General features: G+C 47.3%; 1 protein-coding gene across 1 annotated transcript in view; it reads left to right on the forward strand.

The window, feature by feature from the left end:
• Positions 1–9,157: 9,157 nt before the first annotated feature.
• KANSL1 (KAT8 regulatory NSL complex subunit 1) overlaps positions 9,158–15,614 on the forward strand; it is an 89,233-nt gene continuing 82,776 nt past the window's right edge. The window contains exon 1 of the mRNA XM_077312963.1: positions 9,158–9,315. The gene's annotated coding sequence lies outside the window, so the exon portion shown is untranslated. The remainder of the gene's footprint in view (positions 9,316–15,614) is intronic.

Genomic DNA, 15,614 nt, shown 5'->3' on the forward strand with positions numbered 1-15,614 from the left:
TGAAGGGCAAGCTGCAGATATCCTCTGAACTTATCCAGAACAAATTCTGTCACCCAAAGTTCCTTCTTATTTTTATTCCAGATATCAGTTTGCTTGTTGAACAAAGATTCTTAGTGGCCTATCAGTTTGTCTGATTTGCCAACTGCAGACCGCAGATAGGCTTGTGCCCCTGCTGTGATAAATCTGTTTGTTTTAGGAGATTTATGACTCAGTTCAGCAACAGAAACATTCTACACTGCTGATCATGCAGTGGGAGAAGGTGAAACCCGCTCCAAAAATCTTTGAAGAGCGGCATACCTACATTCCCCAGACCTGTGTATGGACCCATGTTTTGCCATAAACACGTACACAACCCAGTAATAAATTGCTTCTCCTGAATACAGGTACCGTATTTCCTAAATTGGAAATAATCTCTGCAATTGCTGCAGGCTAGAGAATCCTTAAAAATAAAGATGTTTTGGAGACTGATCCCCCCCCCCCAGGAAAATAGGCTCAGTGAGTAGGGAGAGTCTTCCTTTCAAGTATAATATGCAATTTAGGGAATGGCGCAAAAAGCACTACAAATAACCTTGTATAGCAGAACATTTCACATTCTTAAAATCCTGTGTGTATGTCTTCAGGTAGTGGGGTGCATCCAACCATCCTCTAATTATCAAACTTTATAATCTCTTCTTCGAATGGATGAGCCATGTAAGTTGGCAGAAGACTGGAGGAAGACTTCAAACTTTGACAAAAAGCAACGGTGGAATACAAATACAAGAAATGAAGAAATGAGCATGGCTGTAAATGTCAATGCACCTATGTATGTGCCTTCAGAAAGGTAAGAGAATGGTAGATGATCCCTGTTTTAGAAAGGGAAAAAAATCCTGAAAGAGGAAAATGTTACAAGGTGGTTGCAACGAAATGTAATTTCAGGGCCAGTGTTTTTCAATTGTACTCTCCCTTGGCAAAAGACCTTGTCCTGGAGCTCTGTGTTCATGATGCACCTGAGCAGATGCAGGCATAGTACAGAATTTCACATCCTGAGAATCTTAGATCTGTGCTTTTCTTGAGTCCCGAAAAATGTTTCACGTGGGTGACACCTGGTTAAATCTCAGAAGGGGTGGGGAGAAAATAGTAGAATTTTTATGAATTGGAGGTTGGTGCTTCAATGCGTGGATTGATTGGGGGGGGAGGGAGTGTTGTCATTTTGCTGCCAACTTATTACAGCCTTTTACAGTTGTGCCATTTTGGGGGTTTCTCGAAGCCTGGACAATATTTCAGAGGTTTCTCAGTGGCAAAAAATATTAGGAATGTCCGTTCTGGAGCAATGCTACAACATAACCAGTCCGTGGGAAAGCTTTCTTAGCCTTAGCGAATATTTTAATACAAAAAAGATAACTGAAGTTAAGTGGGTATCTAGAACTGGTTCATACAGTTTTGTCTGCCTTTTCTGTGCTTTCATCCCTGGAATAGGGGATGGTCTCCAGGCTCCACCTGGAGGTTGGCAAGCCTACCCATGATCAAGTGCCTTCCCCCTCAGCAAGAGCTCTGAGGAGGGAAGTATTTGTGCTGAACAGACTAACCGAGATTTAGCTCAGTATTTCACGGACAGATGACTGTTCCTCAGAGTGTTCCCACTTAGACGCTAAATATTAGCTGAAACAATTCCTCGTTTGGGCCACAAATTACATTTTAGCTGTTCAGCTCCCCCCCCCCCCCCCAAAAAAAAAGCCACCTCAAGAAAATAGCTCCACAGAATCGGTTCAAGGATCCTCCTTAGTTGTTTTATTTTAACTGGACCGGTTGAGGCCGTTTTGAAACGTTGTTTTCTCCTGTTTTAACATAATTGCCTCAAAATCCATTTATTTGGCTCTCTCGACGTGAAGGGAGGGGAGAGGATTTTTTTTTTAAATAGATTTTCCCATCACTAAATTGAGAGGAAATTACGTCAAATCCCCTTCCCCAAAACAGTCGTTTTCTCCCGGAGAAGGGGAATAAATCTCTTAAATAAATAAAATAATTTATGTAATCTGGAGATGAGCTGTAATTCTGCTTTGGCAATCCTATTTGTGTGTGTGTTTTTTTTTTAAGCCTAAATTTTTAAGAATTTTCCCTTTAAAAAATTTCTATCATGAAGCTGTTAGCTATGGGGAAGGGAAGGGGATTTTGGACCAGGGAAATTTTCCAAATAATTCCTCCCCTTTCTACAGTTTGTTTTGGGTTCCAAGCTTGTATATGTACATTTCAAAAGTGTGCATCCATTTAAGGAAACATATAAACTTTCCCATCAATAAGCCGTTAGTGGTGGTAAGGCTTTTTATGCCTTGTGTCAAGTCAGCCAGAATGCAGCAATAAGAAACTGAAACACGCCCACATTTATTTATTCATTATATTTATATGCCACCCTCCCTTTCAGCTCAGGGCAGTTTACACTGTAACTTTTATAAAGCAATACTGAACAATAAACATCCTGACTCAAATATAAACATGTATGACAGTAAAACCTGCATAGAACAGTGTGATTTAAAAAAAATCAGTATTCAACAATCAACAATTTAGTGTTACTCTTTCATTGAGTAGAGTCCCAGCTCAGGCTATGGAAACTGCAAGGTAGCCTTGGGCCAGTCACATACTCTCCACCTAAACTACCTCACAGGGTTGTTGTGAGAACAGAAGACAGGAGAGGAGAATGACGTAAGCTGCTTTGAAGATAAGAGTTGGGTTTTATACCCTGCTTTTCTTTATTAGAGGAAGTTTCAAAGTGGCTTACAGTTGCTTTCCCTTCCTCTCCCCACAACAGACACCCTGTGAGGTAGGTGAGGCCGAGAGAGCCCTGATGTTACTGCTCTGAGAGAACAGCTTGCTGGGAGTTGCGGTATATAAATTCCAAAATCAAATAAATAAAATCCTCACAATAATACAACATCTAATTTGAACATGGACATAAGTACTGATAAACCCAGATGTCAACTTTGCTGCCACACAGTACAACATCTTGCCCCAGAGGGACGGACCAGAACCAATGGGATGAGATTCACTCAAAAGAAATTCTGTCTAAACATCCAGAAGAAGTTCCTGACAGTCAGAGCGGTTCCTCAGTGGAACAGGCTTCCTCGGGAGGTGGTGGGTTCTCCATCTTTGCAGATTTTTAAACAGAGGCTGGAGAGCCATCTGACGGAGTGGCAGATTCTGGGAAGGCTCAAGGGGGTGGCAGGCTACAGTGGATGAGTGATTGGGATGTGAGTGTCCTGCGTAGTGCAGGGGGTTGGACTAGATGACCCACGAGGTCCCTTCCAACGCCATGATTCTATTAACCTATCAACATCTCAGGACCATTCACTTGCTCACATTCTAACATTGTATGTGCCATTAAATGGCAACAATTATCTTCAATTCTCTACATAGTGCAAACAGGACAAACCCCATGCCAAAGGAAAAATTAATACAAACCTGACCCAAGAATCAGAAGAATCCTGCGGGAGAATACTTCCGTCTTCCAATACACCCAATGGGAGAACTCAGAAATAGCTGTTTTATTGAAAGGAATTTCAGAAACATACTTGAATGGTAGATCGCTAAGATACGTTATTACAACACTCAGGAAAATGCAACCCCCAAGGCTTAACAGAGAGATAAGTCTCTTATCTCACTATACATACTAACATAATTCAGTTCTCCCATCTGCCTGTAAACTTTTGTTATGCTGTATGCTAACTTGCAGCTATTCACAATGCTCACCAATTGCCATAATCCAATCTTGGCTCTCTTGTTCACTTACTTTTGCATCTTGCCTCTAATTAGCCCTTCCTAGCAACACCCTCCCCACCCTCTTACCTGTATGTAATGGTTGGTGACCTGTATCTGAAGGTGTGTGTGTATGCACCTGCAAGTTTATACCCAGAATACAACTTTGCTGATCTTACAGGTGCCCCTGGATCCAAACTATGTTCTTACGTTACCTTTCCCTTTGTCATGCAGGGTTTAGCCATGGTGACTGGAAGACACGCTCACAACACAATATGATGTCCAAAGAGAAGAAAAGGTGAGGGATTTTTGTTGCTAGGTAGCTGTGTTGAACTTGACCATTAAGAAGCATGCCCAGTTCTGTAGGCTAAAAGAGGATTCCATGTGTACGTCTGCTGTACTGTACACAAACACACACACACAGAGTACCTTACAACTTTTGTCCTTCTTGCAACTCCCTGCCTTAGGACCCTTAATTTCATTTCCTGCCTAAATTCAAATGTATCCCGGTTGCCCACGTTTTTTTTTTTTGTACACAAGTCTGCCCAATAGCTCTGGTCCAAGTTTTTTGTTTGTTAGCTATAAAGATCAAGCCGCTGAAATGATGGACTGAAAAGTCTTCGCCCTTCCTGGCTGGACCGTAATACAATCACCACCTTTCCCTTGGGGGGGGGGGGAATGCCTAAAGGCATAGCTGGGTAGGGGGAGCTATAATGCCATAGAGCAGGGGGGCCCCAACTTTTTGAACCCCTGGGCACTAGGGTGGCCAGTTCTGACTTGGGATCCAGATTTAGGGCAAGGAGGCGGAGGAGGGGGGCCTCTTTGGAGGGAGGCCCTCAATGGAGCATAAGGGACGTAGGGTCCACCTTCAAGATGCAGCTGCCTCCTGGAGGCGGGCAACCGTGGTGGGCATCTCCAAGGGCTGACCTCCAACCCCACGGTGGGGCTGCTGCTGCTGCTGCTGCAGGGGCCGCCGTTGCCCAAGCAACCTCCCTTGCACAGCCCCTCAAATCCCCCTGGCCCCGCCCACTCCCCCCAACTACTCCCGGGCCCCGCGGGAGGCACAGGTGGGCACGGCCTGGGGGGCTGCAGCTGGAAGAGGTGCTGCGATCCTGGGGGGACTGCCAGCCCCCTCCCCACTTTAGGGTGCAGAGGCTTTTTTGGGGAGGGGTGGCGCAGGTGCCCGTGCAGGGAGGACCCGGCCCAGGACACGCTCCACGCGCGCAGGCCAGCTGGGAGGGAGGGAGGGAGGAGGGAGGGAGACGCCGCGAGCGCAGCAGCAGCAGCCGCCCCGGCCCCGCCCCGGCCCCGCCCCGCGCGCTGACGGACGGCCCCTCCTCCAACGGGGCCTGGCGGCGGCCTGCCGGCGGCCAATGAGCGCGGCGGAGGGCGGAGGGCGGCCCGCCCCCCCTTCAAGGCTGGTTGCGCCGCGCAGGTAGGTGTCGCGCTCGCTCCCTCGCTCGCAGCCCGGCCAGCGGGAGGCACCGACGGGGTCCCCAAGTGCCAGGCAAGGAGCGGCAGCAGGGGGGGGGGGAGGGGAGGGGAGGGGAGGGGGCAGGCCCGCGGGACCCCCTCCCCGCCTCCCTCCTCCCTCCCCGTCCACGCACCGCCGCGCACCCGCCGCGCTGCCACGGAGGGCAGGCCAACTCGCCGGGCGCCCCGTCGCCCTTGCAACTTGCAGCCCGGGCCGAGCGGCGGGAGGGGGGGGGGGGTCGCCCAGCCTGGCCTCGCCGGGAGAGCGCGGGGGGCAGGCCGGGAGCCAGGCCGGGAGGGCGGGAGGCTGCTGGAGCGCAGCGCAGGGAGAGGGCGTCGGGGGGAGGGCGCGCACTGGGGGGGGGGCCGCGGCAGGAGCAGCAACTTTGCAAGTTTCACCGGGGGGGGGCATGCCAAGAGCCCCCCCGGCCGCCCCCCCGTGCAGCATGGGAGGGTGTCGGCGGCCGAGGCATGGCTGGCAGGGCAGGGCATGGGATGCGCTTCCTCCCGGCCTGCGCTTCAGCTTCGCAGCCTTGGGTCCTGCGCTCCCCGCATGCCAGGCAGGGCCCCTCCTCGGGGGCTTCCTGGAGGAGCCAACCGGGGTCCGCCTGTGGGGCCTGTGCCGGACTTGGGGGGCGCAGGGCTGCACCGAGACCCCTTCGCTTTCCCCCTCCAGCCCCCGGGGCCAGAGCCTCTTGGAACTGGGCTTTCTTGGCCAAAAGGGACCTCTCCCCGTGGTTGCCAAGGCAAGGGGGATTTGGAAACTGGGCTTCCAGGGGGCTTTGTGGACCTATGTGAGAGAAAGGTGCCCGTGATGTCTAAACTGTTTTAAAAGTAGATGTGGGGAATGTGCCTTTGCTGGGGTGTCCAGTACTGGAATGATGCCACAACACTAATAGGGGAAATAAGGCGAATCTGACAACTCCTAATACAAAGTGCTAGAATTCCCTCATATGGGCACACTGTGGTGCACTTAGAAATGCATTTCTCTCTGTGTGTGTGTATGCATGCACGTGCAGGAGTAGGTTGAAGCATTAATAAGGGGAAAAGGCTTCAAAGGGATTTCTTGGGGATTTTGGTAGACACATTTAAGATGGTTACAACCTGGTAAATTCTTGCCAGTTCCGAGATTCAAAAATCCCACCTTGCAGGAGAAAAGGTATGACTAAATAGCTAAATGGGGAGAATTTCAGCACAAAATTCTTTAAGAGAGGAGGCAGTATCCCAATATCCCTTTTGCCACAGGTCAAGGGGGGAAAACAACAGCAAAAGAGAATTCGAGCACAGCCATTTATTTGGTGTTACCAGATTACTGAATCTCTTGAGTTTTTGCATTCAAGTCTTAACATTTTGTGCCTGAAAAAGTAGTTTATAAGTGACCAAAGGACCCGCAAGTAGGTTGTTGGTATTTTTTATCCCCTCTGAAATGCTACAGGTAAAGTTGACAGAGTTACAAGACTTTTGTTTGCTTAGGTTTGGACACACAAGCTAAACGTTTGACCTCTTCGTACAGCGTCTTCCTGAAATCCACAAGTACTTGCGACCAGGGGTAGTCAACCTGTGGTCTTCCAGATGTCTATGGACTACAATTCCCATGAGCCCCTGCCAGCAAACGCCCCTGCCAGCCCCTGCCAGCAATTGGAGTCCATGGGCATCTGGAGGACCACAGGTTGACTACCCCTGGATTATACTATCCTTGCTTGGTAATGAGCACTGATACTAGTCTGTCTGTAGTAACTTGTATATTACAAACATTACTCGTGTGCTTCCTTCATAAGGAAAAAATGTACCTGCCAAACTTGTCGGGGGGGGGGGGATACAAATTTTAAAGGCTACATAAATTAATTTAACTTTACTGACGTGTTGCAAAATCTCTGTGAAATCCTCCTCCCAAGAACCGTTTATTGAAGATTCGGATTTAAAAGGCACATGGGCATTAATTCAATCAGAGCACTTTCTCCATGCTGTAGTAACTTTCATTCTTGAAAAGCAAACCTTGTAGTAACTTTGGATGGAAAAGCCCGGTGTAGCTGTGGCAGCCAGTCTCAGACAAATTCTGAAGCTGGGAACATTAAAATGGAAGTTAAAACTTCAGCTGATTCATGGTACCAGTTTCATAAAATCTGAATCCTATGATATCAAGAGAGAACATGTTTGTGTTTTGCCCCATTGTGATCCTCATTCACCCCAAACATCAAGACTAGGCTGACAATAGGCCGATCACCCTCCCAGCTCACTAGTTGAAAAGCAGAAGAAGAAGAGTTGGTTCTTATATTTCGCTTTTCTCTACCTGAAGGAGTCTCAAAGCGGCTTCCAGTCGCCTTCCCTTTCCTCTCCCCACAACAGACACCCTGTGAGGTGGGTGAGGCTGAGAGAGCCCTCAGATTCCTGCTCGATCAGAACAGCTTTATCAGGGCTGTGGTGAGCCCAAAGTCACCCAGCTGGCTGCATGTGGGGGAGCAGGGAATCAAACCCAGCTCGCCAGGTTAGATGTCTGCAACAAACCAACTGATGCAAGCCTCTGACATGCTGACTCTTGCTGGGACTTGGCCCAGACCAATGCAGTGACCAGCTGAGATGGAGGAGACCCAGTGAGAGGCTGGCAGCACTGTTGAGTCACACGTTTACTGTTGGTCAAGTTTGGCTGTTTGGTCAAGTTTGGCCACATTTCTCCTTTATCTCTTTTGTCTGCTGGCATACCGTGTGGATGCTGAGTATTTCGGTACTCTGACCAAAAGAAGGTTGCCTAAGCTAGGCATTATTAACCGGAGGGTCCAGTAGTTTTTGTAAAGCTGCCTGCTACTGCTGTGGTATTCTGGAGCAGCATCTCCATTTCTTTTAACTAAGAGCAAATTACTAATCCATTTCCCCCAGGGCTTAGTGACATGCTTCGTAGCTAAACTTTTTAGAATTCACATAACATTGTAACAATATTCTGTGCAAAGGAATTAATGTCAGTGAGGTCAGAGATCCAGTTTCTCGCTTATGCAGTGAATCCCAGTTGTCTAAAAGAGAGCAGGCCAGTGGCAAAATGTCATTTTATGCCATTTCTACTTGTCGTAGGTTGAATGCAAGTAGTCCCATGGCAGAGGCTGAAGGCTTATGCTGCGATAGCCTTGCTGAAGATAAGCAAGGCAAGGAACTGGTCAGTAATTGGATGGGTGGCTGCCTGGAACCCCTGTGCATGCTATGGAAGTGGGATACAATAAAGGGATCCGGGGAGAGCTATTTGAATAACTACCCAGAGAGAGAGCTTGGTGTAGTGGTTAGGAGTGCAGACTTCTAATCTGGCGAACCGGGTTTGGTTCTGCAATCCCCCACATGCAGCCAGCTGGATGACCTTGGGATAGTCACAGTCCTGATAAAGCTGTTCTGACCGAGCAGTGATATCAGGGCTCTCTCAGCCTGACCTCCCTTACAGGGTGTCTGTTGGGGGGGGAGAGGAAAGGGAAGGCGAATGTAAGCCGCTTTGAGACTCCTTTGGGTAGAGAAAAGCAGCATATAAGAACCAACTCTTCTTCTTCAGTATTATCAGGGCTCTCTCAGCCTCACCCACCCCACAAGGTGTCTGTTGTGGGGAGAGGAAAGGGAAGGCGAATGGAAGCTGCTTTGATATTCCTTCGGGCAGAGAAAATCGGCATAGAAGAACCAACTCTCATTGGCTGGTTCTTGGATAGCAGAACAATGACCAGTGGGTGATGATGAATAGCCAAACTAACAGAGATGATGGGAGATCACTGTTTCTGAACTGTTGCTTGTAAAGCTTTGTCAGTATACACCCTCCCTCTCAGCTATATTCCTGCTCCTCTTGAACAATTCTGATGTCCATTTCCCTCCTCTTGCTCCATGGGTGAAGTTGAACTTTGTCATATATACTTTATTTATGAGCCTGCTGTTCATGGTGGAGCAGCCTCAAATAATCATCAAATAAAGAAAAATGTCCACAAATTTGCAATCTTTTGTTTCAGAGGCCAGATTTCTTCTTGCACAAATTAAAAGAGATTTGCAGAGCTATACCCTTGACGGTGGATGCGGAAAGATAAGAAACTCTGCTGTACTGTGAGTCGTTTTGGAAATATTCGGGACACCATGGATTGTGCCGCAATGTACTTCAAAGTAAGACTTGTTTCTTTGTTTTTTCTGCAAATGAACTGTTTCATTTTGATTCACTGGTCCCCAACTTGTCAGGTTCAGGAAGGGAAATGGGTTATGAGTACATCTTCAGTGACAGTCTGCTACAAAAAAAAACAGTGTCTTGGAAGTGAATTTTCTCTTCACTGAGAAAAATCTACCCACGTTTCATTGATATGTTTATTTTGGGAGCACTATATGTCTTGTTGAAGTCAGGAATGAACCTAACGTCACTGATCTGTACTACAGCTTTTCAAAAATAGACTACCAGATCAAATTGTTATAGAAGGTCATACTTGTGCCTTGGAATCTTGTAATGTCATGAATTGGCTGGATGATGAACTGTGAAGTATTGGTTGGATGGTGAGAGAGCCAGTTTTGCGTTGTAGTTAATAGCAGTGGCCTCTAATCTGGAGATCTGGGTTTGATTCCCCGCTCCTCCACAGGCGGCCAGCTGGGTGACCCTGGGCTAGTCACAGTTCTCTTAGAACTGTTTTCTCAGAGCAGTTCTTTCAGAGATCTCAGTCTCACCTACCTCGCAGAGTGTGTTGTGTAGGGAAAGGAAAGGAGGGTGATTATAAGCTGCTTTGAGACTCCTTCAAGTAGTGAAAAATGGTGTATAAAAATCAACTCCTTGCCTGCTTTTGTACACATGGATTTCTCTGTAGCCTATCTATTCCCCTGCATCAAGGATTAGGGGGCAAAAGGTCCAACTGTTTCTCTTTATTTTTCCCCCAGATTTGTGTTAAATACAAATCCTAATATTTTAAAGAGGAATGGGGTATTTGTAATCTCCCTGCACAGAATATTGCATTGTTGTTATAGAACGTTCTGAATTCACAGATTAACAGTGCAGTCCTAAAAATACTTTCCTAAGAGTCAGCCCCTTCAATAGACCTGAGTAAGATTGTGACTGGAAATGCTTAGTACCATCCCATATGACAAATGGAAAGCCTCAGAGGTGGCTACATTTCATCGTGTTCATACTTTCCTGATCTCATCCCTCCTAATCGTATAATGATTTTGCTATTCTTTATGCATGCATGACACGGGGGGATTGGTATATGACAGTTCTGTTCTTTCAGGCAGAACAGCAAACTGAAATTTTTAAAAAAATCACAAAGGTAAAACAAGTGAGAAAGGGCAGCTGAGATGGTTATTCCTAAAACGCAAAATATGAACTCGGTGAAATTAAATTAATTTAAAGGCATTTGACCCTGTTTCACAATCAACTATGGTGCATCAGTTGTTAAAACAAGGTGAATTTTAAAATTGGATTGTACAAAGGTAATGGTAATTGGTCTGAGCTTGAGCCAGTGTTTCTTTCTGTCTCAAGAGGAGCCTCTCTGTTAGACAAGTGAATGGAAGAAGCTTCTGGGTGAGAAGCAAGGTAACTTGGACATTAATGTTACTAGGATTCTCATGGTCATGGGCAAGTGGTATGCTAAATTAGGCTCATGCCATTCACTAAGACTGTGCTTGGAGTTCGTGTTGTATCATCTTCCCTGAATGCTGGTTGTGGTCTCTTGTCTTCCATCTGTGCTTAGCTGCTGAAAAACGTAGATAATAGAGAAGGCGAATGTCAGGTTGCAGAATGGTCTTACTCAGCAGCATGGATTCATGTACCAAAGCATAATTTTTGTCCTTTTCTGTCACATTGGTCCTGATGTCCAGGGCAGAGGGAGTAATAGCAAACTGCAGGTAGGCTATAGATATTAGAATTCAGCTAACAGTTCTGTTGTGTCTAGGGTCAACCTTATGTTATTCCTCTTCTGAATGTGGCTACTTATGCTGTCGTGGTGGAAAGTGTCTTTGGTTTGCAGGCAACTTAATGGCAATCCTGTAGGGTTTTCAAGGCCAAACACATTCATAGTTAGATTCAAATGAGTAGCCGTATTGGTCTGAAGTAGCACAATGAAATCAGAGTCCAGTAACACCTTTAAGACCAACAAAGATTTATTCAAGGTGTGAGCTTTCGAGTGCTTGCACTCGAAAGCTCACACCTTGAATGAATCTTTGTTGGTCTTAAAGGTGCTACTGGACTCTGATTTCATTGTACATTCAGAGTTAGTTTGCCATTGCCTGCCTCTAGTACAGCAACCTGGACTTCCTTGGTGGTCTAACCTTGGCAGCCTAGATGGGATGAAATCAAGGCTACTCTACTCATGCTTTTGTTTGGGGCATCTAGACCAGTACAACAGATCTGCCAGCAGAAACCTACTTTTGAACACAGGGGTTACCCACTGGAGTGGGGCAGATGTGTTAAAACACTAATGGGAAGAATAATTTTTATTTCCAAGTTTATACTAGTTACATTTTTTGATTAAAAAAAAAATATTGCGAGTCTCTTATAAAAATGCCCTGCCAATCAAAATGGGCTGGGAACAAAATAAATCCAATGATATTCCAAGAGACTGAATAATCTGAATAATCCATTTCTTCAGTAGTCATGGTATAGGACAAAGCATAAAAACTGTTCTGCCATATATTGCCCTCGCTTCTGCTTGTATGGGGGCGAAACCACTTTTTGTTTCGGAAAAAAAAATTCTGCAGCCTTTCAGATAGGGAAACAAGAGGGTATAAAAAAGATCACATATTTAACCAATTTGTATTCCCCTAGTCCCAACACTGATTTCATTATTAGGTTTTTCCCCCAAATTACATAGGTTCCCTTCTGGCCCGGGCAGAGCACTGTTCAGATTATCAGACTATGAAACTCACTCTTGGATTTGAAAAGAGCTGTTTTCCCTTCTATTCAAACTTTTGATTACACTTAGATATATTTTTTTTTTAACCTGAGCATCCTGAGCAACTGCTACACAGCTGGGTTGGGTGTACGCAGGGAAGAGGCACCCTGTGGCTGCTTTGGAGCACTACTAAGGGAAAGGGCGGCCACAATGTGGAAACTCACCTTTTCCTCCATTAACACTTGGAGCAACTGGGTGCTTGGACCATTTCCAGCTGAGAAAATGGCCCAGCATCTTACTGATAGTTGCTAACCTCCAGGTGCAGCCTGGAGCTCTCCCAGAGAAAAGCGATCACTTCCTCTACAGTAAATGGCTGCTTTGGAGAGGGGCATTATACCTAGGGATGTCAACCTCCAGGGAGCACCTGGAGAAAGTGGCTGCATTGGAGGGTGAATTCTCTGGCACTGTACCTTGCAGTGGTCCCTCTCCAAACCCTACCCTCCTCAGGCTCTGCCCTCCCTGCTGCCAGCTATTTCCCAACCCAGAGCTGGCATCCCAAATTATACTCCACCTCCGGGAATCTCCAGAAATCCCCAGCCCAGAGTGGCCGGTGTCCCGTTTGCTGCCTATGACAACATCCAGGGCCAGTCTGCACCCTTGACATCCCAATCTTAGGATTCCAGCACTATGTGCAAATTATTATAGCATTTGGGAAATAGGAAAATAGGAAAAAGGGGCGCCTGGAGGCCGCTTTCAATGCAACCTGTCCAGCTTTTTTTCTTTTTCTTTTGCTAGGGGCGTCCCTTGCGACGCCTCTCCAGACAGCCTCCCAAGGACACGTGTTTTATTGTTGCAATAAATGTGTTGTTGCAATAAATTTATTGTTGCAATAAATGCAGCGCTGCATCATTTCAAAGCACGGGGCGGAGGCCTCAACGAGGTTCCTCCGCCGTCCTTGCAGACAGTCGGCCGGTTTCCCGGGCTGAACGCGACGGGGCGGCTTCTCCCTCCTGCTCGGCTCCATTGCAGCAGCAGCAGCAGGCGGGGGGGGGGGGCGTTGCAAGCTGCAACCGGGGCCGGCGGCCATTTTGGGAGTTCCTCCCGTGCGCGTGCGGGAGTCGCCTCCGCGCTTGGCCTGCAGAGGGCGGTAGAGCTCGTGCGGACCGCGGCCTCCCTGGAGGCCCGCGCGGCTGGGACGGCGGACTACAGCTCCCAGCAGGCCTTGCAGCGGCCGCGCCGCGAAAGCTGACGTCACGCCCCCGCGCCGGTGTCTTAGTGCTGGGTGGGGAGGCGCGTGGCCGGCTGCTGTGCCGCCGAGCAAGGAAGTGGAGCCTCGCGGGGGCCGCGTGGATCCGAGCCTGAGCCCGGTGGTGCCTTTCAGGCCGGTGCAGGTGGGGGGTGCTCGGTTAGTCTGGAAGGCGGCCCTGGCCTCACGTGGGCTTCTGCACAAGGTTGAATCCCGGGTATGGAAGGGCGGTATACAAATCTAATAAATAAAGGGCGATTGCACGTGGAAGTTCCGACCCGGAACTGAATTTTTTTTGCGGGGGGGGGTCTCAAAAGATAAATGCACAAGAAGCCTGCGGTCCGTGCAAGGAGACCTGAGCCAGAAAGCTTGCATTTCTTCCATTGGAGGGCGAGAAAAACCTCCTTTTGCATAGTGGGTATCTTTTTAAAAGTTAATACCGATGAGCACAGGATGTGGGAAATCCCACAGAGCTCTTTGCTCTGCTCAGAGATATATTTGCGCTTGACAACAAAAAAAGTATGCTAGGTTGGAAGTAAATAAGGACATTATTTTAGAAGGCACCTCCATAAGGTTTGTGGGCATGCACGGCCAAATAATAGAACAAAGTTTGAGTCCAGGGGCACCCTTAAGGCCAACAAAGTTTGATTTTTTGGGGATAAGCTTTTGGGTGCACAGATGTAGCTGTGCATGCATACAAAGGCTTATCTCCAGACTTAAACTTTGTTGGTTTTAAAGGTGCCGCTGGACTCAATCTTTGTTCCATTTCTGTAGACCGACATGGCTACTCACCTGAATCTGCCATATAATAGCCTAGAAAAATCAAATTACATTAAAATGACATATAGTTCCAGGTAACCTGAAGATGCAACACTAAACATACTTATAAGTGTCAATTCAAGCTGGATTTCCTCAAAACAGAACAATAGGTGGTAAACCTGGGTAAGTGTTCTGTTTCAGCATGCAGGTTGGGCTCTCAGGTAGGGTTACCACCTCTGTGTCAGAAATGCCTGAAGATTTGGGAGGGGACAGCCTGGAGGGGATGGTATTTGGGGAGGAGAGGAAGCTCTGGGGTACAGTGCTAAAGAGTTCACTCTCCAAAGCAGCCAGTTTCTCATGGGGAAACTGAACTCGGTCATCAGGAGTTCTACTGTAACAGCTATAGATTGGCCCATATTGTTAATATAGCATGTAAAAATGTGTATCGAATTAATACCGTCATAACATTATGCACCATTGTTCTATAGCTGCAGACACAGCAAGAGGAATAGAGTAGATCCTAATGCAGGGGTAGTCAAACTGCGGCCCTCCAGATGTCCATGGACTACAATCCCCATGAGCCCCTGCCAGCGAATGCTGGCAGGGTCTCATGGGAATTGTAGTCCATAGACATCTGGAGGGCCCCAGTTTGACTACCCCTGCCCTAATGCATTCCACTTAGGAAGAGGCACCAGACAACAGGCCTCCAAAGGAGCCCAGAATGGATGCTCCAACTTCAAAGACTGATCCCAATAATTAATACTAGCTAACAAGCATGCCTAATGATATAAACCCAGATCAAAGAAACTCAAATCTTCCTTTGTTGAAAGGAGCTTCCTCTTAAAAAAATACAAGGCAGTAAGCAATTCCTAATACATTTCCAAAATTTTTTATCCCGGACCGGTCCCGCCCTAACTCCTCCCCACAACCCCTTATTCTTTTATTTAGTCCATGGCGCCACGGGTGGTGTACAGATCTCTCCATTATAGGGAGGCATGGCTGCTTAGAGCCACTGCAAAGGTTAGGGACAAGATACTCCTTGGCTCCCCTTCATAGAACTCAGACCTAAACCAAACATCGTGTGATAAGAAGCCATATTGTTTTCATGGTTCCAACCCACCCTCTCGATTGACTTGACATCCCAAAATTTTGTTCCTCTCATTTCCACCCCCCTGGCAGCCATCCAAATCAGTCCTGTACAACTGACATATAAGTCTGAGCATTGTCTAAATTTAGTAATTTATTACAAGTAGTAGTACTATGTAATATAGTAAGATCTTCTTTTTCTCCATGTGTGAAGCTTTTTAACATCATAGCCATAAGCTAAGGGAGGTGAGAGTTCCTTCCTGGCCACCTCCAAACCTCACATGCAAAATAATAATAGGAATATAGGGAATTATGCAGCCAAACCCATAAGCCAGCAGTTCTCAAACTCTGGGCAGGAACCTCAAAATGGGTTGCTGCTTTCTTCCTGTTGGGTCATGAGGCCATAAGGGAGGGAGAGAAGAAGGGGAACAGGGCGAGCCACGGAAGGAGGTACTGGGTCCACCTCAACGGAGGGAGGAGACACCGTTCCGTATATGGGCCAGCTC

Source organism: Paroedura picta, chromosome 16 (genome assembly GCF_049243985.1).
Source record: "Paroedura picta isolate Pp20150507F chromosome 16, Ppicta_v3.0, whole genome shotgun sequence".
NCBI lineage: Eukaryota > Metazoa > Chordata > Lepidosauria > Squamata > Gekkonidae > Paroedura > Paroedura picta.